The 24,562-nt window shown below is 34.2% G+C and overlaps 1 protein-coding gene and 1 long non-coding RNA gene across 4 annotated transcripts in view; one reads left to right on the top strand and one right to left on the bottom strand.

Moving 5' to 3' along the window:
* CSN2 (casein beta) overlaps positions 1-24,562 on the bottom strand; it is a 183,136-nt gene that overhangs the window by 25,772 nt on the left and 132,802 nt on the right. The gene's annotated exons all lie outside the window — the stretch shown is intronic.
* On the top strand, positions 11,822-18,351 carry LOC106998375 (uncharacterized). Its single transcript, XR_001444818.3, has 6 exons — positions 11,822-11,920; positions 14,308-14,373; positions 15,542-15,562; positions 15,655-15,684; positions 16,739-16,870; positions 18,082-18,351. It is a non-coding gene; the product is annotated as an uncharacterized LOC106998375 (long non-coding RNA).

Genomic DNA, 24,562 nt, shown 5'->3' with positions numbered 1-24,562 from the left:
TGATGCTGTGAATAGTGCTGCTGCTGCTAATGTGCCTGCATGCATAAGACAGCTGGCCACCTTGGAGGCAGACAGGAGAGATCAAGGAAGGGGCATGAGCTCCAGGGAGTGCAGCTGCAGGTGTGGGGGCAGCAGGAGCTGTAGAGCTGCTGCTGGAAGGCGAGAGAGAGAGTAAAGCTGCTGATACTGAGGGCAGGGCTCTCAGAGAGAGAGAATAAGGCCATGTCCCAGCTACCTACAGTCCCCCAGGTGCTCTTTCAGCAACCCACTACCCCTGCACCCACTCCCCTCACACCTCAGCTTGGGCTATAACCTGACAGATTTCTTTCAGGGCCTGTTAATATATCTGATGTGATGCTATTCTAGAGTGAGGTTGGAATTTGGTATTTTATTGTTACAGACTGCTTCGTCAGTCTTAAGTTCTCTGTTTTAATGTTAATGCTGGTCAGTTTTGCCTGAATTCCAAAAGGAGAGGAGTATAATGGGGCATGTCTGACCCCTTCTTCCTATTATGGCCAGAATTAGTTTTTCAGGTTTACTTTGGAATGCCCTTGACCTAAAGAAGGGATTCATTCAGTTGGTTGGGGGGATTCTTAGGATTTTATTTTTGGTTTACAAGTGTCAGCAGGTAGTATTTTTATTTTTTACTTCACATTTTTTCCCTACTCCTTATCAATATACATCTGAACTCTGTCTCCAAGCTTATACCAATTGATGGCAATTGCCTTTACCTGGTCACTTTCTCAATATTGAAGGAGTAAATCAGTGGTTGGTAGGCCACTGACACAAGAAACACCTGGAGTAGATAGCAGTAGCAGGATGCACCTGCACCCCAGAAAGGGCTATTCCAGGAGAGACACAAAACACTTCTGGGGCACGGTCTAAGGGTTTCCTATGGAGAAATTAGTATTCACCCATTAACTCTCCTTCAGTTTGGAGTAATCTGAGAGTCAGTGGTCATATATAGCTAGCAATTGTAACCTTAGAAAGGACATATATTTTAGCTGTACCAGAAATTTTTTTGCTTATTTTATATTTTATCTGCCTGCCCCCCACCCCCCACCCATGGACATTAAAAGCTCTGATAAAGCAGGTTTTAACTTATTTAATTCTTAATAAATTCCTATATAGGGTAAATTGGGACTTTATTTCTTTATTTTATTTACTTATTTATTTATTTATTTATTTATTTATTTATTGAGATGGAGTCTCACTCTGTTGCCCAGGCTGGAGTGCAGTGACCCGATCTCGGCTCACTGCAAGCTCCGCCTCCTGGGTTCACGCCATTCTCCTGCCTCAACTTCCCTAGTAGCTGGGACTACAGGTGCCCACCACCATGCCTGGCTAATTTTTTGCATTTTTAGTAGAGACGGGGTTTCACTATGTTAGCCAGGATGATCTCGATCTCCTGATCTCATGATACGACCTCCTCGGCCTCCCAAAGTTCTGGGATTACAGGCGTGAGCCACTGCGCCTGGCCTAGGCCTTTATTTCTAAGTAGGGGTGGTTTCCAGTCACTGCCAGTAGTATTTTGAAAAGTGTTTTGTTGCAAACACTGACATGTCAATAAAGTAAATTTGATTCTTATTTTCCTTCCAAAAGGAATTTAAGAAATAATTTGGGTTGATTATCATGAAATGGGAGAGTTCCCTGAACCCCTTGCAAGATGTGTGACAGGTGTGTGGCTTGTCTGTTCAGCCACCACACCTGCTCAAACCTCTTACAGGAGGGGAAGCATGCAGATGGACAGGTACAGCAGCCAGATCAAGCGCTTTGGGACTCCAGCCCCATGATAGCATCTAGAGGTGGGTGCCCATGACTCCCAAAGCCCAGGTGGGTGTGTATTACAGTGCACTCTTGTAGCTTTGCTGTCTGCAGATAGCTTGTTAACCTCCTCAGTGCCCTCTTGGTACCCCGGTCCTTGTCCGGCGTCCAAGAAGAATCAGGTTGCACACAGACTTGAAGGATGAATAAGCAGGTGTTATTGAGTGGTGGAGGTGGTTCTCAGTGGGATGAGTGAAGAGCTGGAAAAGGGATAGGGAGTGGGAAGGTGATCTTCCCCTAGAGTTTGGCCGTCCAGTGGCTGATCTTCTCTCTGATCATCCCCAGCCGAATTCCTCTTAGCATTCAGACGCCCTTTCTCTGCCATCCCATTCTGCCATTCCTTGGCTTTTCTGCTCCTCTACTCATCTGCTTCTGGAGCTTGGGGTCTGGGGTTTATACAGATACAGGATAGAGGGGCATGGTGGGCCAAAAGGCAACTTTTGGGCATAAAAACAGGAATACCTGTTCCCATTTAGGGCTGTGGGTTTCCAGGTTTGAGGGTGGGGCCTTTGCAGGGGAACCACTCTCTTCTACCTAGTATTTCCCTGTCTCCTGTTTGTATCAATTGTTTTTCATTTAAATAAAATTAATTTGATATTATCTAGTGCTTTGGGGTCTGTGTGTTTTTGTAACATAAGTATTTTTTATTCTTAACAGAAAGTTGACCTGACTAAAGAATAAAAGCATTACCTAAACCAACTTGCAAAATTAAACTGCAAGTTCTATTTATGGGATCAAGTCTGAGGACAAATAATGTATTTAAAAATCTATTATGTGGGTTTTCAAACTTATAGTACACAAAGAATCACCTGGAGATATTGCTAAAATGCAGGTCTGGTGTACCACCAAGATTCTGAGTCAGCAAGTTTGGCAAGGGGAATTCACAATTTGCGTTTTAACAGGCACCAGTTGATGTTGATTCTGATGGTCTCATGTGGCACCCTCAGAGGAACAATGGACTAAGTTTTACAACTTATTTAAATTTTACAAATGATTTTCTGATATTCATTTCTATGTAAGTTGAATTAGCTAATCAGCTGCAAACAGCTGATAATTATCAGCTGCAGATAATTATTTCTAGAAGAAAGTAAAATAACAATATAAATGATGATTTATAGAAAAATCATTTGAAATAATGAGTTTAATTGTATTATGTGTTATTATTCATTAGAGAACTTGTAAATTTTTGATAGAAGAAATATTTCTATATTTCTTCATAACAGTGTGAGAACAGAATACACAGAGAAAAACACATAGGTGTTCTCTATTAGTTTATAGTAGCTTTTGAACTACTATAAACACATTCATATAAAAAATAAATGCAAAGTTTCACTTTTTAGTTTGTACTCCCTTATCTATGATGATAAACTTTCCCTGCCTTTCACATACAAAAGAAATACGAATCAAAGCGAATTGATATTTAAATATAGGACATTAACTATAGAAATACCTACTGTTAACTCACTTTAAAGATGTTATGAACTAAAAAATAACAGCTTAATGTATCATTTACCTATAATTTTGTCTCCATTCTGCTTAATCATAATTGTGGCTAAGTGTATTTTTATACTCAATCTTGTATTATAAAATTAAGATATAAACTATTCTCTCACTTTCTTTTTCTTCAAGAGAGCCGATACATCTAAGGAGGTAAGACACTTTTATTCACTGGAAAACTGAATAATAAAACATGTATTGAACTATTAATAATTTCTTAATTTTTCAAAGAAATGTCATGGGTAAAGAAGAAAATTCTATGTAAGTATTTTCCTGATGATGTTGTGGAGTCCAAACATGTTTTATTCTCCTGGAAGAATCAATACTTACTTCTGAAATATATGCATATTATGTATGGCTAAAGTTGCATATTGATTGCATTATTTACAGTACACTGACAAAAGTCCCAAATGTCTTGTAGAATTTAGATGGAAACTCATAATACCAATCTGAGGAAGACAATTATTCTCTGAGAACTTAGGTTAACATTGCCTGGTGAATAATTCCATTGGCCTAAAAAATGGTTCAATTTCAATTCTATTAAGCATAATATATAACCTACAGTGCATAGATGCTGACAATCACACACCTAATATAGTAAGTTCCCACCTTCTCATTTTTTGATGGTGATAAAGTCATTAAACTGGCTATCATATGTAAGATAGAAAATGTTATTTTAACATTTCTTAATGGGTGCATGCTTGATATCTCATATTATTTTGAGCTGTCATATCAATGTGATACGGTTTTTTAAATTATCCTTACTAATACAGTAAATATATTGTTAAATATGGGACTGTTTTAGTCAGGGTTCTTCATAGGCACAGAACTAATAGGATATGTGTACATATGAAAGGGAGTTTATTAAGGAGAAATGACTCACACAGTCACAAGGTGAAGTCCTATGATAGGCCATCTGCAAGCTGAGGAGCAAGGAAGCCAGCAGTGGCTTAGTCTGAGTCTCAAAGTCACAAAGTAGGGAAGCTGACAGTGAAGCCTTCAGTCTGTGGCCAAAGACCCAAGAGCCCCTGGCAAACCACTGGTGTAAGTCCAACAGTCCAAAGGCCGAAGAACCTGCAGTCCAATATTCAAAGACAGGAAATATCCAGCATGGGAGAAAGATGAAAGCCAGAAGACTCAGCCATCCAGATTATTCCACCTTCTTCCCCCCGCTTTTGCTAGCTAAGAGGAAACCAATTAGATGTTGCCCATCCACACTGAGGGTGGGTCTTCCTCTCCCAGTCCACTGACCCAAATGTTAATCTCCTCTGACAGCATCCTTACAGACACACCCAGAAACAATACTTTGAATCCTTTAATTCATTCAAGTTGACACTTAATATTAACCATCACAAGCACCCAACACGAAGATGCACAAAGAGAGAGGATAGCTATTCGTGTTAACAGAAGAGAGTATTAAAGAATGTAGGAGTAGTGGCCTGGAGAAACTCCACCTAAGTTGGATGTAGTAAGAGTCTCCTCCCCATAATGCCCAAGGGTGGACAAAGTAGTAGCTAAAGGTATTATTTTTAAGAAGACTTCAGCCCAGTTTGGACTGATTGCCTGTAATCAGTGTTCCCACATGTATAATAAAACCACAGACTCTAACAAACAGTGAAAATGTAAATGCTTTATCTTTTTTTATAACATTCTTTTAACCATTTGTGTTTTAGAAAAGGGACAATATCACTAATAGTTCAAGTGATTATGTATATTATATATAAGATACTAACAACTTTAACAATCTAAGCTTTCAAGAACAATTGTGAAACCCTTACATGGTCATTGTCTGAATTCCCTGCAATTTTCTATATTCCTTTGTGTGTATCCAGGGGAGGTATCACCAATATAATCCATATTTATAGTATCAGCTGTATCCAGCATATCCAACATATTATCCTTATTCTTATCCATATGATTACAGTGCACCTCAGTAAACACAGGACATAATTACAAAGGTAAGCTAAGTCTAGTGACATGTTTTTACTATCGAGAAATATCAATGCTGACAGTTAAAAAAGGAAAAACAAACACAAACCATAACACCAACAGTTCCAGTCTAAAAACTCTAGCCTTCTGAAACCCCTTGAGATGTATTCGTTTATTTAAGTGCATCTGAGATAAAGCCTCTGTCCCACTATGGTTAAAAGTCTGGGCTTTGTGGAGAAGAATCTCTATCTTGGTCCTGACAACTACTGTTGTTTACTGTTGTTGTTTTTAAACCTCAGTTTTATAAACAAAATATGCATTAATATAATACTTAAGAAATTTAGAGAATTGGTGACGCTTCTGAAAGATATATGACATAAAATCTTGGAAAAATATATGGTTATGACTGCAGGCTTTTCTGCCACTAAATCTGTCCCTGGACATTGTTTAAATTTTGTGCCCCAAAATGTAATCTTTGGAAAAGCTGCATAAGCACCATCTGTAACACGTGAGAAATTTACATATTATGGCCTAAATAACTCTAATAAGCAATTACCATGGGAACTAACATAATACTAACAAGGGAATATAAAAATATTATCAATTTCCACTTCAAAAAGTGAGTTTTATCTTTCTGTGTACAAAATTAGTTGTTCCGAACTCTATGAGAGATGAAATATTTCACTACAAAATAAAGCAAACTTTTGGAGATAAAAGAGGACTCCTCTACAATTCAACATTAAATGGTTCATAAGATTGCAATTATTTTTCAGAGCATTTGGAAGACTGTATTCCAATAGGATTCCCTGTTTCTATTAATGATATTGGAAGATTGTATTCCAATAGGATTCCCTGTTTCCTAATGATATGGGAAGGGGTTGAACTTGATCCCCTAGGCAGTAGATAATAGCTGATGACGTTGAATCAAGAAAGGATATATGAAAAATATTATTTTGGGAAGTTAAATAGAATGCAATACTTAAGCTGTATGTAAGTTGGAGAATAAAAGAGGATGATGACAGAAAAACAAGAGAAATTTACATTAGAATTGCAGATGGTGGATAATAACTTTATTCAGATACTCATTTAATGAGTATTTAATTGTCTCCTGTGTGTCAAATGCTGTTTTGGGTGCTGCATTATATTAACTAAAATTATCTATAAATATCTAGTCTGCATCAGGCCAGGACCTACCTGTATTTACAGAAAGAAACATTTTATAGACAATCTATTATATTCTTTTCCTGTACCTATTTGAGTGGCCAATCCAGTTTCTACATGTGTATTTTCATCCCTCATGCCATATCACACTACCACCAATTTTTGCAAAATTGACAAAAAGGCAATGTGAAGTAAAACAAAGGCCATAATACTTGCCTTCGTAGTTGACGTTTAATTAGATAGTTCTAATATCAAACTGCTAAACTGGTTTTACTGCTGTTCCGAGTAATAAAAAACTATTCTTTTCATAAAAGTAGTGGATATCAGTACATTTTATGTATATGCTCTTTAGTTCTTTTTTTTATATTTACAGATGTAAAACATTTCTTTCATCACTTCCTTTTTCAAGTTTGAGTAGCACTGACTGAAGCACCTTGTATCATAGGTCCTGTGAAGTCACATATTTCTAATTTGGTCTGTCATCTTGTATATCTAACCAACATAGGGACTTCAAGTGCAGCTAGATTATTGCACATACTTATTCTAACATTTGATTTGCTCCTGGATGCGTTTGTCACAGCACATATGCTAAGCCTCCAAAGTCCTCACGTTTCTTATCTCAGTCCCTACAGACCAGAAGATAACCCCCATGTCACTCCATAGCTTTAGGCAGGAATTCAGAACACAGCAATGTTCTCCACGAGTTTGTCAGCAATGACTTTCCTTCATTTATACATTGAGTGACACTAGCTGTCAGGCGCTCTTTAGATACTGCACATGTAGCAAGGTCTAAGAGAGATGAAAGTTGGCCTTCAGGCAGTTTACATTGTAGTTGTGAGGTAGAAACAACAAGTGAAAAAATAACACATAGTATCTCAAGTAATGATAAGTGTGCTTAAGACGTATAAGGCAGGGCTAAGGCAAAGAGGCTATTTAAAATAGGATGGTCAAGAAAAACCTCTCTGGCACAGTGGCATTTTAGAAAACATATGAAGTACTTATGTTCATAAGTTAGCATGAAAAATAAATTTCCAGCAGAAGAAATAGCAGGGCTGCATTCTACTGTGGTAGAAATACATTTGTTGCATTTGGGAAAACTTTAATGAAAACAGCATGAATAGAGAAGGCAAGACGTGGATCAAAATAAATTGTATTACAGAAAAGAGGTGAATAGATGATTGAAGCTCCATAGGTCAAAGATAGCCTTTGGATTGAAATAAATGCCATTGGATCAGGCCTTGATCTGATTTATATTTTGGAAGAGAGGCAAGGGTTGAAGAACAGATCCCTTATTTTGACATTACAGAAACCTGTTGGCCCTTAATATTTTTACATCCTTTTGTTCCACCTGTTCATTCTTTTTTTCCATATTCTCCTAACCTAGAACTTTATATTTATGATTTGAATATGATTCATATTATTGTACATACTTGCAATAACTCAACTCCAGTGAAGCCTGGTTTTGAGTAATTATATTTGCTAAAATCTCAATCCTACAAATTGTTAAATCTTCTTACACTGCAGCTCTACCAAGAAAACTCAAATGTACAAAGAGAAGAATTTATTTTATGTTTTATAAATTTGGCATACAGTGTTGCTAAGCAAATATTATTCTTTCATTTAGTTTTATATCTCTCACCCTTTCCCTTCAATAAAATGTCCAAATGTATCATTAAGTTTTCTGAACTATCCAACTCATCTTATCTTGTAGTCAGTTCCAGAAAAAAATCTACTCTGAATTAAAAACTGAGCCTATTCGATCTAACCCATTTAAGCTCTCTACTTTCACTTGTTTGTAAATTAATCTATACTTGACCAAATTTGTAACTCTCTGCAACATCTTGATCATTGATATGATTCTGTTTTTCCAGAGTTATATATTCCTATTGTTCCTTGTTTTGTGTTTCCTCCTTTATACTTGGAGAATTTTAAAAATTCAGATGTTCTTTTTCATGAAGATTATAATGGTGAAAATTATAATAAAGAAACTAATATTTGCATTTCAGTCATTTTAATTGACAATGTGTTTTTTATATATTCTCCTTGAAGTTTCAAGTATTATCGTAACACTTTATAAATAAGAAAATTTTAGTTCAAAGACATGAAGCAAACTAAGCAACCTCTAATGTCACTGCAACATGGTAATTAACATTTCCTTCCCAGTGTTTCATCCTCTTGGCTTCCACAACATATAAACAGCTGAGAAATACCTCTTCTACTATTCTTTTCCACCACAGATTTTTTTTCATAGACTTTCTATTTTCTCTTGCACATTACATCAGTACTAAGTAGGATATCTGTCCTCAGCCTATTCTCTTCTGACTCTACACATCTTGATTGTATAAGCTGTAATAATCTCATAGTTTGATTACAATCAATAAGATAGTAAGTACCCAATCTGCAGCTCCAGTGTTGACCTTTTTCTCCCAATTTTAGACTCATGTAATTAGCCCTTTCCTGGGTTTCTCTGTCTTAGCCTTTATCCTTGTCTGATTCACAAATTATACTGTAAACTGCTTAAGAACAACAGTAAAGCTTGTCATGCCATGTCTCTAGAATAAACAACATTCTATCTTATGTAGTAGATTATCATGTTGTTCAGAATTTGTCAATCATATATTTCATTTTAGTAATTTAAGCAGGAGCATAATGTAACATTTTTAGTTAAATAAATAAATATCATGGATATTGGTCATAAATGGTTTCATGTTTCCATCATAGGAGAATTGCAGAATAAGGAGGAGGAGCAGCAACTGGAGCAGCAGGAAGACAAAGAGGAAGAAGAGGAAAAGGAGAAGGAGACGGTAGTAAAGAAGGTGGAGAAGCAGGATTGAGGAGACCCCAGCATAAACATCACTACAAATATCCGTTCACGAGTTGCATCCTTAAGCAAAAATTGTATTGCCTCACCTGTGATAAAGCAGTAGTTCTTTGTTGATGTTTCCTTTTTAACAAAGGTCATGACATTTTCAAAGAGAATAGTGTTTGGTATAGAGAATAAGATATCTGTTTTCTTTAATTATAAAATACGAAGTCATGTTCTGATTCATCAGTCTTCTAAATTGGCCTACTCTTCCTGGAGGGTGAGACCATAACTAACACGAGAAGGTCACTCCTGTGTTTCTAGTCCACTATCCTTGTTTGACCTATCATACATAATCCCCACACTTCCTAACTTGGGGAAGCAGAAAATGATGAGTGGAATAATGCCTACATGTTGGTATTCCAACATAAAATGAAGATGAGTTAAGTTTAATTGTAATTTTAAAGTGTGCATATTAAGATGTATCAATATTTCTTAGCATGTAGTTTGCTGTTTATTAGTGCCTTTGGGCTACTTGTTTGCTTTATGTTCACTAGAACATGAATACCTTAGATCTACTAGAACTGTACCTAATATTGTTGGATAAATGAAGTAGTGAAGAAAACCAGAGGGAAGGAAGGAGAAGAGAGGGAGAAGAAAGAAAGAAGAAAAGAAGGAAATCATTTGCCTTTTCCCAAGTAATCAAAGCAGAATTTATTTTTAAAATCAGATATAGTTCAGTAGTTACTGAACCATGGGCCAGGAACAATGGCTCAGGACTGCAATCCCAGTACTACTTGTAGGCTAAGGCAGAAGGATTTTTGAGGTCAAAAGTTCAAGATCAGCATGGGCAACATAGCAAGACCAAGTCTCTACTAAAGAAAAATTTAAATTAAATTAACCAAGAGTGGTAACACATGTCTGTAGTCCTAGCTAAACATGAGGCTGAGGTCGTAGGACCACTTGAGCCTAGGAGTTCCTGGCATCTGTGAACTATGATCTCACCAATGCACTCAAGACTATGCTATGCAGCAAGACCCCATCTCTGGAAAAATAAAATAGTTACTGAACCCTATGTAACTTTTTTCCACTCAAAATGTAAAGAGATTGTATTTGTTTTACATGAGAAGAGACTTTGTAACTGTAATGCTTATAAATCTCATGACAAAAGAACAAGAGTAATATATATCTAATTTGATTTGAATTATTTATTTGCCTTAAGAAATGACTTTTATTTTCTTGTATATGACCCAGAGAATAATCACAATTTTCAGTAAGACTGTTCTAATACAGCATAATAAATTTACCTAATAAATACTTCCTTAAAAAATCTGATATGAAATTAAACCACAAGTTTAATTCTTTACTGGATAAAGCCTAAGGATAACTAATGCATTCACAAGACAAATATGTGGTTGCTTATTTTTTTATTTTTTGTTTTTATTTTTTGTAGAGATGCGGTCTCACTATGTTGCCTAGACTGTTCTTCAACTTGTATACTCAAGCAATCCTCCTGCCTTGGACTCCCAAAGCGCTGGGATTACAGACATGAGCCACTGAGACCAGCCTTGTTTCAAACTTCACAGTACCCAAAGAATCACCTGGAGATACTGTTAAAATGCAGGCTCCTTAGGGCAACCCCAAGATTCTGACTCAGCAAGCTTGGGAAGTGGGACTAAGAATTTGCATTTCCACAAGCTCCAGCTGATGCTGTCTGTGATGGTCCCATGTGGCACACTCTGAGGAACAATGCACTAGGCTGTATAACTTACCTCAACTTTATACATAAGTTTTTAATATTCAGTTCTTAGTACATTGAATTATCTAACCAGCAGTGAGTAGGGTAATTTTTACACAAATTTTCCTAGGAATGTAATTAAAACATTTTATCCTTCACTCTAGTGTAATCATGTCAACATATAGCTGCTATGGAGAAATATGCAGCCTTAAAAACTCCAGGAAATTAAATTGAATTTCCAAATATGTATATATTCAGTCATATGTGAGATATATATCACTGAGCACTTAGAGTCATTTCACCATAAATATAAGAATTTTTTATCATATTGTAGCCAAAAGATTACTGAATTTGGCAAATGTTTGCATTCACTTTGTAACTTAAAATATTCTAAAGTCAATGGAAGATGGTAAAAGTATGAGATAAATAATGATTCGAAGAAAAACTCTTGAAGTATATGATGACTATAATTTCATTATGCCAGTTATCACCATTTATCAGAGAACATCAAGTAAAATCTTGATGACATGGTAAGTATTCTTTTTGTCATAGAGTTGTTCCACGTTGGACACATACTTGTGCAAACATCTTTATCACTGCAATCATTTCTATGCCTGGTTTCCTCCAGCATGCTTTTCCGTCATCTGACTCACTCATGGCTAGACTAACACTGGGATTAACATGCGATAAGTATAGTTGTTTCCTGATTACTTTGTCTTCACAATTATCTATTGCAAAATCACTTTGTTAGGGTTATTTTTATCATTTGTAGAGACAGATTTTGGGCACTACTTTTGGTTTCCATAATATGATCTCACAATTGCCATTATTTAACAACCAAAAAAAAAAAAGGGGGGAGAGGGGGGAATTTCAGAGTGTTTAAATACATTGGCCCTCTAGGGAAGCACATCATCTCTTGAAGCTTCACTTCAACTTCACTACTTCTGTAGTCTCATCTTGGGTAAAAGGTAATATGTTCATGTGTAATCGAATATGATATCTTAATCTAGAGTGTTGCTTCCTAAAATCTTTTGAAAACTAATTATAAAAATGCGTATTTGTGTAATGATAATTTCTCATAAAGAAACAATTGAGAGATATGGTGACCCTCTTAGGATCTGAAGATAAGTTGAGAATCTCAATTCCTATACGTTGAAATCAGCAATCATCATGCAAAGTAAATAATGTGGAATATGGAGACATATTCCAGCTTCTCTCCTGATGGAACTTTCTAAAAACCTTTTTATTTCCTTGTCTACATACTGGCATCTACTCTCCTACTTACTACTTTTACCCTTAACTTAAATTCAAAGTTCATATTTTAATAAAATAGCATATGTTCTCTTTTTTACAAATGTATATATTGTTTCACAAGTTTCACTTTTAAAAATTTACTTTATTCCCATAAGTAAACATTTCTCACTACCTTTGCATTGACCTTCCCATCATTTTAAACAGTTATGTTATTCTGTATAATAAAAAATATTATATAACAGTTATGCTTTTCTACCTTACTGTTTTATATTACTGAAGTTGTTTTCATTCAGTTGTGATGTGGCAGAAAAGAAAGATTTTACTATTTCATATTTTTATTATTTTGTCATTGGGGAAATATTTTTTAAACCATTGTGTATATATTTATACATCTATGTCTGTATATCCATCTTTCAATTTATCAAGGTTAGTAAAAGAAAACTACTCTTCTATAAGTATTTTTTGATTCCATACTTTCAATACAGTTTACAGATACAAAAAACACTAAAGTTTTTGTTCTTTTTGTATCATAAAATGACTGATGGGTAGGTTTATCTATCAGGTGATAGAAAAACCCCAAGGTACATACTATTTTTACAGTTGCTCTTAATACCAGAGATTTCCTTTTTTTTTTTTTTTTTTTAATTTGAGACAGAGTTTCACTCTTGTTGCCCAGGCTGGAGTGCAATGGTGCAATCTCAGCTTACCTTAACCTCCGCCTCCCGGGCTCAAGCGATTCTCCCGCCTCAGCTTCCTGAGTAGCTGGGATTACAAAGGCGCTCACCACCATGCCCAGCTAAATTATTATTATTATTATTTTTAGTAGAGACGGGGTTTCTCTATGTCGGTCAGACTGGTCTTGAACTCCTGACCGCAGGTGATCTGTCTGCCTTGGCCTTCCAAAGTGCTGGGATTACAGGCATGAGCCACCATGCCCGGCCAGAAATTTCAATTTAAATAACTGAGGCAAATCAGTGAATAAGTAAAAAAGCAAATGCCATAAATAATGAGTTCTGCTTTATATTTTGGAGATTTTGGGTTATTAATAACAGCAATTTTTTATAATTAAGTAAAACATATTCTTGTAATGTTTTATCACAAGTTACTGGTAAAAGAGATTAGAATAATGAAGACCATTACCTTTATATGGATTACTCTATAGTTTTCAATAAACAGGTAAAAATGTCATTTATTTGTAAGTCTTGTGGCAATTATGTGTTTCACTGAAAATATCTCTATTTAGATGTTTATAATTTACAAATAATCTGTTTAACTTTTTTTTTTTGTTTAATAACCAAGGAACTGGGTTAACTGGCTTATACATGTTTATGATAACATATCATAGTCCCAGATTAGGTTAATTTTGTTGAATGAGATTATTTAAAATATTAAGTCTTCTTCACCAATTCCACTTCTCAGAGGAGGTATGAATATTTTCTCTGTGACTTCTTATCAGTTTGATTTTTTTCTACCCAATATCATTAATGTTCTAAACTGAATGTTACACCATTTTTGCAACTCTCAAGACAGAAATCTGGCTCATTTTCAGTGATGTTATTACAAAGCGATTGCCCATTGCTTGTCATTCTAACATCCTAAGATCTCTTTACACTGTACCTTAAATATCATCCCTAATGCCATTATTTAAGGTGCCCCATAATGTTACAAAACCTAAGTAATCAAGTAATCATGTTGTCTCCAGTTTTATCCTCCCTACATTTTGAACTGCTTGCACTTTCAATATGGTATCCTCTCTCTTTTTCATTTTCTTATAGTTGCCCAACACCTCTTTACTCATCCCACAGAATCCAACTCAAGCTTTACTTTATTCTTTACTTTCACACCCCTATTCACTTGGTCTGTGTAAGGTGTTGGTTTGTGTGTTTCTCTAACGCCTTAGCATTTCCATATCGGAGCTCTCACTTTTACTTATCAATGTCTCCAAAAAGTCTCCAAATTTCATTATGTCAGACAATGGGTTTTAATTGTCTTTCTATCTGGCATGTGTCTCCCAGTGCTTTGGAGCATAGCATAATCAATAAAATTTTGATGGGCTAATACAAGAAAAAATGTGATACTGAATTTCCACGTATGTTTTCAGAGAACCCAGCCAACTATGAAGTTCCTTGTGTTCGCCTTCATCTTGGCTGTCATGGTTTCCATGATTGTAAGTATATCAGGACATTTGAAGAATATATTCTCAGTACCTATCCCAAGAGTCTCTCTATTCTTTGTATTCTGCATATGTTGGTGTTTACTTGAATACAGTTTTATATGTTTTAAGGTTTCTATATGAACATTTTTTTGTATTAACCTACATAAGCTCTTTAAGCATTTAGAATGAATATTCATTATTCACCTACAGACACTAAAGTATATTTAGTTTAATGTGAAATAAAGTTTTACTGAACTTCTTAAATATGTGGAACTGAGAGTTTGTAAAAGTCTCTTTAAACATGTAATACTCTAGACCATCTGAAGCTAGAAATCTCAGGAATGAAGTAGGTGCACTTGAGTGGAATTCAAGTATTAAAAGATATCAAAGTAGAAATTTTCAAGTCATTCTTTGCAAAGCCTAACTTAAAATTAGTTCACAATTATTTAGCACACACTTTCCAAAATAAAGCTGCTTATTTTTAACTTTAAAACAAAACTTCAGATCTATTACATGCTATGAGTTCCCAGTCTGTATTGTCATTTACTACTCTGTATCACCAGGTAAAGCACTTGACTTCTCTGGAGCTCTTTCTTCTACTCTACTTCCTTCTCTTTCTCCTGTTCCTTTTCTGTCTATGACATTAGTAGGAAACTGGCCATGAAAGAATAAAAATACTCCAACTTATCTGGTAAATTCTAACAGATATTTCAAAAACTAATTTGATTATAAAATCATAGTATACCACATTATTTGTTATAAAAAGATAGGTGTCTGAAAAATAAAACATAAAAATGTAAGGAAAACAGAGAAAAACATAATGCTTGTCTCTGTCAGTAAATAAAAGTTATATGTAAGTAGCCTTTGAGCTACTGAGAACATATGAAAAACTACAGTTTCACTTTTCATTCATCAATGATAACCATTTACTCCCTTTCACACACCAAAGAAGTATAAATCAAAATAAATTTATATTTGAATATAGCACACTAATTACAGAAAAGCATACTCTTGACACATTTTAAAGATGTCATAAAGCAAAAATAACTAATTTAGTGTCTATTGATGATTTGCTTACATCCTGTTTACTCACAATTGTAGCTGCTGAGTTCATTTTTGTACTCAATCTGGAATTATAACATTAAGATAATAACTATTGTCTCATTTTCTGTTTTCTAAGGGAGCTGATTCATCTGAAGAGGTGAGTCATTTTCATTCACTGGAAAACTTGTTTTCAGTTTTGTCCTCCCTACATTTGTATTGAATTATTAAGCTTTTCTTCATTTTTCACAGAAATTTCTTCGTAGATTGAGAAGATTCGATGTAAGTATTCTCTGATAGTGCTGTGTAGTCCAAATAAATTTTATTCTCTGATTACTTATTCTTCTAGAAGAGTCAATATTTATTTCTCAAATATATGTAGTAGTTGCAAAAGTGTACTTGTTTTCATCTATTTATGATACACAGGTAACAGTCACAAATGTATTGTGTCCTAACAACATTTCAATTGAAACTTATAATGCCAACCAGAGAAACCAGTTACTCTCTGAGCCCTCAAGTATCATCTCCTGAGTAATCACATTGACCTAAAAAATAGTTAAAATTCTAATTCTATTAATTATAAAACATGCCTCATAGAGCATAAAGGCTGATAATTACACATAAAATATGGTAAGTTTGCATCTTCTGATTTTTTTTGAGGGCAATAAACTCATTAAATTAAACAGGCCATGATAAATGAGATAGAAAATTTCATTTCTTTAACATTTTTTCTTAATGTATGTATCTTGATGTCCCCGTATGCTGGCATATAATGTCAACCTGATAGGGTTGCAAAAGATCTCCTAACTAATATAGTAAATACATGGATTAAAGTAACGCCAAATAAAAAGGTGCTCTAAAAGGGATGATGGTTATTTGTGTCAACAGAAGGCAGAAGTATTAAAGAACGTAGGAATCATAAGAGACAGTAAGCTCATTAAAAGAGTGACCACATAAGCTGTCACCACATAAGCTGAATTTAGTAAATATCTCCTTCCCATAATACTCAAAAGTGGGCAAACTGGTTGCTGGGAGGTAGTATTTTGAGGAAAATTTAAAACCTCTTTGGAGTGATAGCCTATAATCAGTGTTCCTGCATGTAAAATAAAACCACAAAACTGTGAACATACAGTACAAAGGTAAATACTCAATCATTTTTACCTGCTTTTAAAATGTGTTTATAACCAAAAAGAAAAATCTAATTAAAAGTTTGGAAAAAATCTTATAAGTAATATGTAAGTTCCTAAAACTTTAACAATCTGAGCTTCTAATAAAAACATTTGCACTGTCAATATCTCAATTTTCTGCAATTTTCTTTCTCCTTGTGTGTATACAGGAAGGGAGGTATGGCCCTTATCAGCCATTTGTACCACCACCACTATACCCACAACCATACCAACCATACCAACCACAATACTAACAATATCCCTGTTAATATCATCAGTGACTGCAGGACGTGATTACTGAGGTAAGATGGGTTTAGTGACATTTTTACTTTCTGTATCAGTGCTGACAGTTAAAAGAAGAAAAACAAAAACAAACCATTAAACCAACAGCAGTTCCAGTGTAAGAAAGCAGCCTGATATAGCTCCTTGAAGTGTATTAGTTTATATAAATGCTTCTGAGATAAAGTCTCTGTCCTGCTATGGTTAGAAGGCTGGGTTATAGGATGGGGAACACCAGGGTTTGTATCCTGGCCCTGACAACTACCAGTTTCATGACTTTGAACTACTCTTAATGCTCCCAAACCTCAGTTTTCTCATCAAAAAATTGTGTATTGTAACACTGAAATATACTTTTTAGAATTGGTGACACTTTTGAAAGACATATCACATAAAATCTCTTGATCAGAAAGGTTTATAGTTATAACTGCAGGGTTTCCCTGCCACTAAATCTGTACCTAGATGTTGCTTAAAGTTTTCACTCCCAAAATGCAGTCTTTGGAGAAGCTTCCATCTGGGAACCGTCTGGGAACTTGTGAGAAATTTGCACTTTATACCCTAAGTAACTCGACTGAGCAATTACTATAGAAATTATTAACATAATGCTAACAAGAAAATACGAAAATGTCATCAATTTCTTTTTAGAAAGTCAGTTTTACCTGTGTCTACACAACATTAAATGTTCTAAATTCTATGAAAGACTAAATATTTCACTACAAAATAGAGCAAACTGTTGGAGATAAGGGAGGATTGTTCTACAATTCAAAGTTAACACAGTCCAAAGGATTTCAATCATTTTTCAGTGCATTTGGGAGATTATATTCCCATTCAATTCTCTATTGCCATTAATGATATGAGGAAGAGCCTGAACTTGATCCCTTAGGGTTTAGGTAATAACTGATGACATTTAATCAAGGAAAGATGTACTAAAATATTATTTAGGGAAAATGTATATAAATGAAATGTGTAGACTATATTTAAGTAGAAAAATAAAATAGTATGATGATTGAAAAACAATTTAAATTTGAATTTAAATTATATATGCTGAATGATCATTTTTATTTGTTCAGATACCAATTTAATAAGTGTTTAATTGTCTACTCTGTGTCAAATATTATTTTGGGCCCTGCATTTTATAAACTAAAATTTTATATAGTATCTACTCTGTACCAGGCCAGAATATAAATGTATTTACAGGGGTAAAAATTTTACAGATAATGTTTCTTTCTCTGTGCAGGTTTGATTGGCAAATACAACTTCTACATGCATATTCTCATCCTTCATACCATATCACACTACCACCACTTTTTGAAGAATCATCAAAAAACAATGCAAATGAAAAACAGACTATAATTTACTGTGTACTCTTTGTTTCAAGATACTTGCCTTTTTAATTATCATTTGGTGATGTAATTGCAATTTAAACTGTTAAGCTGTTTTCAGTGCTGTTTCTGAATAATAGAAATCACTTCTTCTCTAAAAGCAATAAATTTCAAGCACATTCTTATGTGTATGCTCCTTATTTTTCTTTTTCCTATTTATGGGAATAACAATTTCTTTCATCATCTTCTTTCCCAGTTTGACTAGCACAGACCGAAGCACATAATGTCAGAGGTCCTTATTTGTAATTGAGTCTGTCATATTTTATATGTTACAAACATGGTACTCAAACTCCCTTATTATTAGAGCTATTTATGCCAAGATTTGATTTGCCCATGGTTTCCTTTGAGACACCACAGTTGCTAAGCCTCCAAAGCACTCACATTTTTTATCTCAGCCCCTGTAGGTCAGAAGATAACCACCGTGTCACTCTACAGCAGTATGTAGGCGTTCTGCATGTAAACCATCTAATGCCCTCCATTAGTTTTTCAGCAACGACTTTTATTCAAGAAATATTTATTGAATGACCCCAGCTGTCAGGCCGTCTTCTAGATGCTGCAGACAAAGAGATACAAAAGTCCTGCCTTTAGAGAGTTTACATTGTAACTGGCAGATGCAGATACAAAGTAAATAAATAGTACATATCTTAGGCAATGATAAGTGTGCTAAAGAAGTATAAGCATGTCTAGGGCATAGAAACAAATTTAAACAGGATAGTCAACAAAAGACTCTCTGATATAGTGACATTTTATGAAACTTATGAACTAAGCATGAGAGCCAATATAGAGAAATAAATTTTCTAGCAGAAAAATAGCGAATGCAAATTTATTTTGATAGAAACATGTTTGTTTCATTAGGGACAAATTCAAGGAGACCAATATAGACAGAGAAGGCAAATGGATCAAAATAAATTACTTCACAGTGTAAGGGATACGCAGGTAATTAAAGCTTTGTAGCCCATGTTAAGTCTTTGATTTGAGATGGATAACATCGGAGAAAGATACAATCTTATTTATATTTTGGAAGGGAATCAAGGGTTGAATCATAGATATCCACACTTGGGCCTTACAGAAATCTGTGAGTCCCTCCTATTTTTATGTCCTTTTATTCTATGTGTTCCTTTTTTTTTTTTTTTTTTTTTTTTTTTTGAGACAGAGTCTCGCTCTGTCGCCCAGGCTGGAGTGCAGTGGTGCGATCTCGGCTCACTGCGAGCTCCGCCTCCAGAGTTCACGCCATTCTCCCGCCTCAGCCTCCTGAGTAGCTGGGACTACATGCGCCCGCCACCACGCCCGGCTAATTTTTTTGTATTTTTAATAGAGACGGGGTTTCACCGTGGTCTCGATCTCCTGACCTCGTGATCCACGCACCTCGGCCTCCCAAAGTGCTGGGATTACAAGCGTGAGCCACCGCGCCCAGCCCCTTTTACAATTTATTTTATTTTCCTCTAACCCAGTACTTCATATTTTTCATTCCCTATATACTTGCAATAATTCGAACAACTCTAATGACCTCTGGGTTTGGGTCATCCTACTTGCTAATATCTCAATCCTACAAATCCCCAAATTTTATATGTTTCTTTATCAAAACCTAGATATATAGAAAAAAATGTATTTTTTTTCTAAATTTGGAGTACAACATTGCTCACCAAGTTTTACCCTTGTATTTGATGCAATACCTCTCTTATTAACCTAAAATAAATTGCCCCAATATTCATTTTCTGAAGGATCCAACTCATCTCAGTCTGTAGTCAATTTCAAAATAATAATAATAATAGTAACAATAGTCTATGTATTTGAAGGGAGAAATGAATTCATTAGGCATAAGTGTCTTAAACTTCTTACTCTCACTTTTAATAAATTAATCTATATCTGACCAGATTTCTAATTCTCAAAGTCTTAAAGGTGAAGATGACCGTCATGTTTTCCAAAGATATTTTTTCATTATTCTTTGTTTTGCATTTTCTCCTTTATTTTCAGAGAAATTTTTGAAACTAAGATGTTCTTTCAAATGAATACTATGATGCTGAAAATAATAATAAAACTACCTAATGTTTACCTTTAAATAATTTATATTTTTAATTTCTCATATATATGAAATAAACATTTCATATAATATATAAATCACATTTCATATTATATATTAATATATGGAATATATCAACTATTATTATAACATGGTCTGGGTAACTAAATTGTCGTTTAAAGAAATTACAGAATCCCCTATTTCACTACAACTTTTGTTCATTGTGATTAACATTTTCCCTTTGAAATTTCATCCCTTTTGCTTCCATTATGTATATATATTGCTTGAAAATACTATACTATTCTTTTCCTTCTCAGAGATTTTCATGGGCTTTCTATTTTCTCCAACATACTACCTCGGTGTTGTCTAGGGGATCTTTTCTCAACCTTCTTTTTTTTCTGGCTGTACACGTCTTTCTTGTATGATTTCATTTCTTTCCATAGGTCATTTTCATAATTGATTAAAATCAATGAGCTGATAAGTCCAAAGTCTACAGTTCATGTGTGGGAAGAAGAGTTCCTTCTTCTCTCAATTTAGACTTATATAATAAACACTCCTCTAGATTGATGTGCAGTTGCCTTTAACCTTGTATGTTTTATTAATTAAACTGTAACCTCCTTAGGAGCAGAAAAGAACATTTACTTTGTATCACCAGTGTCTAGAATGTTTCATCTTATATAGAATACAGTCCAGTGTTGTTTCACATTTGTCATTTGAAGTATTTTTCCTCTTAATATGGAAACTGGAATATAATATATTTTTATGTAAATAAACATCACAGATTTTTTCATAAACTGTTGCATACTTTCATCATAGTAGAAATAGAAAAGAAGAAAGGAGAAGAATAGGAGGAAAGCCCAGCATAAATATGACTGCAAATACCTATTCATGGGTTGCATCCTTAAGACATCAATTTAATGACATGCTTGTGATAAAGCCTTCACTATTTTTTCATGTTTCCCTTATAAATGAAAGACATTGCATTTTCAAAGAGCATAGTGTTTGTTTATAAATAATTAGATAACTGTTTTATTTAATTATAAAATGTGAAGATGAGACATGTCTGATCCATCAGTCTTCCAAAATGGCCTACTGTTCCTGGAGGGAAGGTCACTCCTGTGTATCTAGTCCACTATGTTTGTTCAAACTGTCATACACAATTCTCACACTCCCTAACTTGGGGAAACAGGAAACGATGTGTGAAATAATGCCTATATTTTGGTGTTCCAACACAAAATATAGATGACGTAAGTTTACTCGTAGTTGTAAAATGTTATATTAAAATATATCAACATTTTTACCGGGTAGCTTATTGTCTGTCAATACCTTTGGACAATTACTTTGCTTTGTGTTCACTAGAACATGAATATTATAGAAGTAATACAACAGTGCCTTATATTGTTGTTTAAATGGTTAGTGAAGAAATAAATAGTGGAAAAAAAGTAGAGGAGAAAGACAGGAAAGAAAGAAGAAAGGGGAGAAATCATTTCACAGTTCAAACATATCCAAAGCAGTGTTTACTCTTCAAAGTCAGACATACTTCAAGTTACTGAACTATATATCTCTTTTCCATTAAGAAGTGATGAGAGATTGTTTTATTTTGAGCACGAGAAGAAACCTTGTATCTCCAGTGCTTAGAATAAATCTATTTTGAATTGAATTATTTATTCGCCTTAAGAAATAATTTATCTTTTTGTATTTACCTAGAGAATAACCATTATTTCCAATAGGACTGTTCAATTATAACATAGAAGTTTTACCTTATAAATATTTTCCTAATAAATCTGACACATTAAGCCATAAGTTCTATTTGTGGGATGAAGTCTAAGGACAAATAATACATTTGTGAGTTGACCATGTGTTTTTCCAAACTTTACAGTACAGAAAGTACCACCTAGAGATACTGTTAAAATGCAAGTTTCTGGTGTACCCCCAAGATTCTGATTCAGCAAGTTTGGAAAGTGAGACTAAGAATTTTCATTATAATAGGCTCCAGCTGATGGTGATTCTCATGGTTCCATGTAGCACACACAGAAACAATGGATTAGGCTTTATAATTTATCTTCAATTTACAGATGAGTTTTTAACATTGAGTTCTAAGTGTTTGAATTATCCAATCAGTCACCAGTTGGTTAGGTTTTGAACAAATTTATCTAGGAACTTAGTGAATGTTCTTTTTTTTTTCCTCCTTTCTGTCTAGTGCAATCATGGCAACACATGGCTTCCATGTAAAAATATGAGCCTTTAAAAACTCCAGAGAAGTACATTGAATTTCCAAACATAAGTATCCAGTTATTATGTATGATGTATATTATTATACTAAACACCTAGAACTATTTGGCTGTAATTATAAGAATTATTTTATTACATAGTAGTAATCAAGAGATTACAGAATTTTGGCAAATGTTTACATCCACTTTATGAATTAAAATATTTTAAAGTCCATGGAAGAAATTAAAAGCACAGTATTAATCATAATTTTTAGAAAAAATTATAAAAATATATAATGACTCCAATTATATTATGTCAGTTATCACTATTTCCTAGAAAATAGATTAAATTTTGGAAGGATTTTAGTATCATTTTTGTCAGAGTTGTTTCATCTTGGACATATAGTTGTTGAAATAAAATAGAATGTTGTCCACGCAAACATATTATAGATGTAATCATTTCTATGCTTGGTTACTATAGCACGATTTTTTCCCTCATCTTATTCTCACATGTCTAAACTAATTAACATATGATGGATCCATTTGTTTCCTGATTTCTTTGTCATCACAATCTTTATCGTAAAATAATCCAGTCGAGTTCAATCTCAGTATTTTGTAGGAATTTCTTTCGGTCATTTGTTGCTCAGCAATTGCAGGGCATGTCTATAGAGGTAAGACGAGTCTAGTGATTTTTTTTTTTTTTTTTTTTTTTTTTTACTTTTCAAACATATCAGTGCTGACAGTTAGAAAGAATAAACACATAAGCAAGTCATAAAACAGTTCTAGCTTTAGAAATGTAGCCTGGGATAGCTCCTTGAAATGTATTCATTTATATAAATGATTCTGAGGGAAATCTTCTGCCCTGTTATGATTAAAAGGGTGAGCTCTGGGGAGGGGAACGCCTGTGTTTGTATTCTGCTCCTGACAACTACTATTTTCACGATCTTGAAGTATTACTAATCCTTTCCAAACTTCAATTTCCTCATCAACACAGTGGGTATTATGATAATACTTGTACTCTTTGTAGAACTAGTAAGGCTATTGAAGGACATATTACATAAAAGCCCTTGATCAGAAAGGTGCATAATTGTGACGGCAGGCTTCACTGCCGCTGAAGCTATATCTGGATATTGTTTAAAACTTTTCCTCCTAAAATTTAATCTTTGGACAAGCTACGCAAGCACTATCTGGAATCTTGTGAGAAATGTAGATTCTAAACCACATCTAAATCGAACGAATCAGAATCTGCATTTTAATAACATCCCTATGTGATGTATAACACAATAACTTTGAGAATTTTTGTCTTAAGTAATTCTAATAAGTAGTTAGGATAAAAACCACTAATATCATATCAAAAATGAGAGAGGAAAATGTTATTAATTTCCTTTTTAGAAAGTCAATTCAATTTTACCTATTTATATGCAACACAAACTTTCAAATTTCTAGGAAAAAAATAGTATTTCTAGGAAAAAATAGTTTTTCACTACAAATCAAAGTAAACTTTTAAAAATATGAACACTGTCCTGTGATTTACTGTTGAAATCATCCATAGGATTTCAATTATTTTTCAGTGCAGTTGTAGATTTTATTCCAGTCGAAATCTCTGTTGCCAATAGTGATATGGGAAAGAATCTGAACTTGATACTCTAGGCATTAGGTAAGAGTTGATCACATTTGATCAAGAAAGGATATATTTAAAATATTATTTTGGAACAATAAATGTGAATGAAATATGTAGGCTATATTTAAGGAGGGGACTGAAAGAGGTTATAGAAAGACTTAAAAGAAATGTGGAAAAGGAGTCTTTGTAAAGGATATTAACAGGTTTAATGATGGATTGAATGAGAGACCAATTCAGCAAAGGAGAAAAAACAAATGGGTGCAACGTGTCAGGATTGGATTAGCAAATAAAAGCGCAAAGCACTTTTATGCCTTTCAAAAAAGAGATAATGGTTGGCGGTTATTTATGTATTTGTTTCTTTTTTTCCCAAGGAATTTTGCCATGTATATGGTTTCTTTGGTTTAGGTGGAAGACGTTGAAGAAATTAATTTGGCTATGCTAACTTAGAACAATTGAAAAAGCATTTAAACTAAAAATCGAAGCAA

The sequence above is a fragment of the Macaca mulatta genome, chromosome 5, assembly GCF_049350105.2.
Source record: "Macaca mulatta isolate MMU2019108-1 chromosome 5, T2T-MMU8v2.0, whole genome shotgun sequence".
Taxonomy (NCBI): domain Eukaryota; kingdom Metazoa; phylum Chordata; class Mammalia; order Primates; family Cercopithecidae; genus Macaca; species Macaca mulatta.
This window is presented reverse-complemented; position numbering and strand designations above follow the sequence as displayed.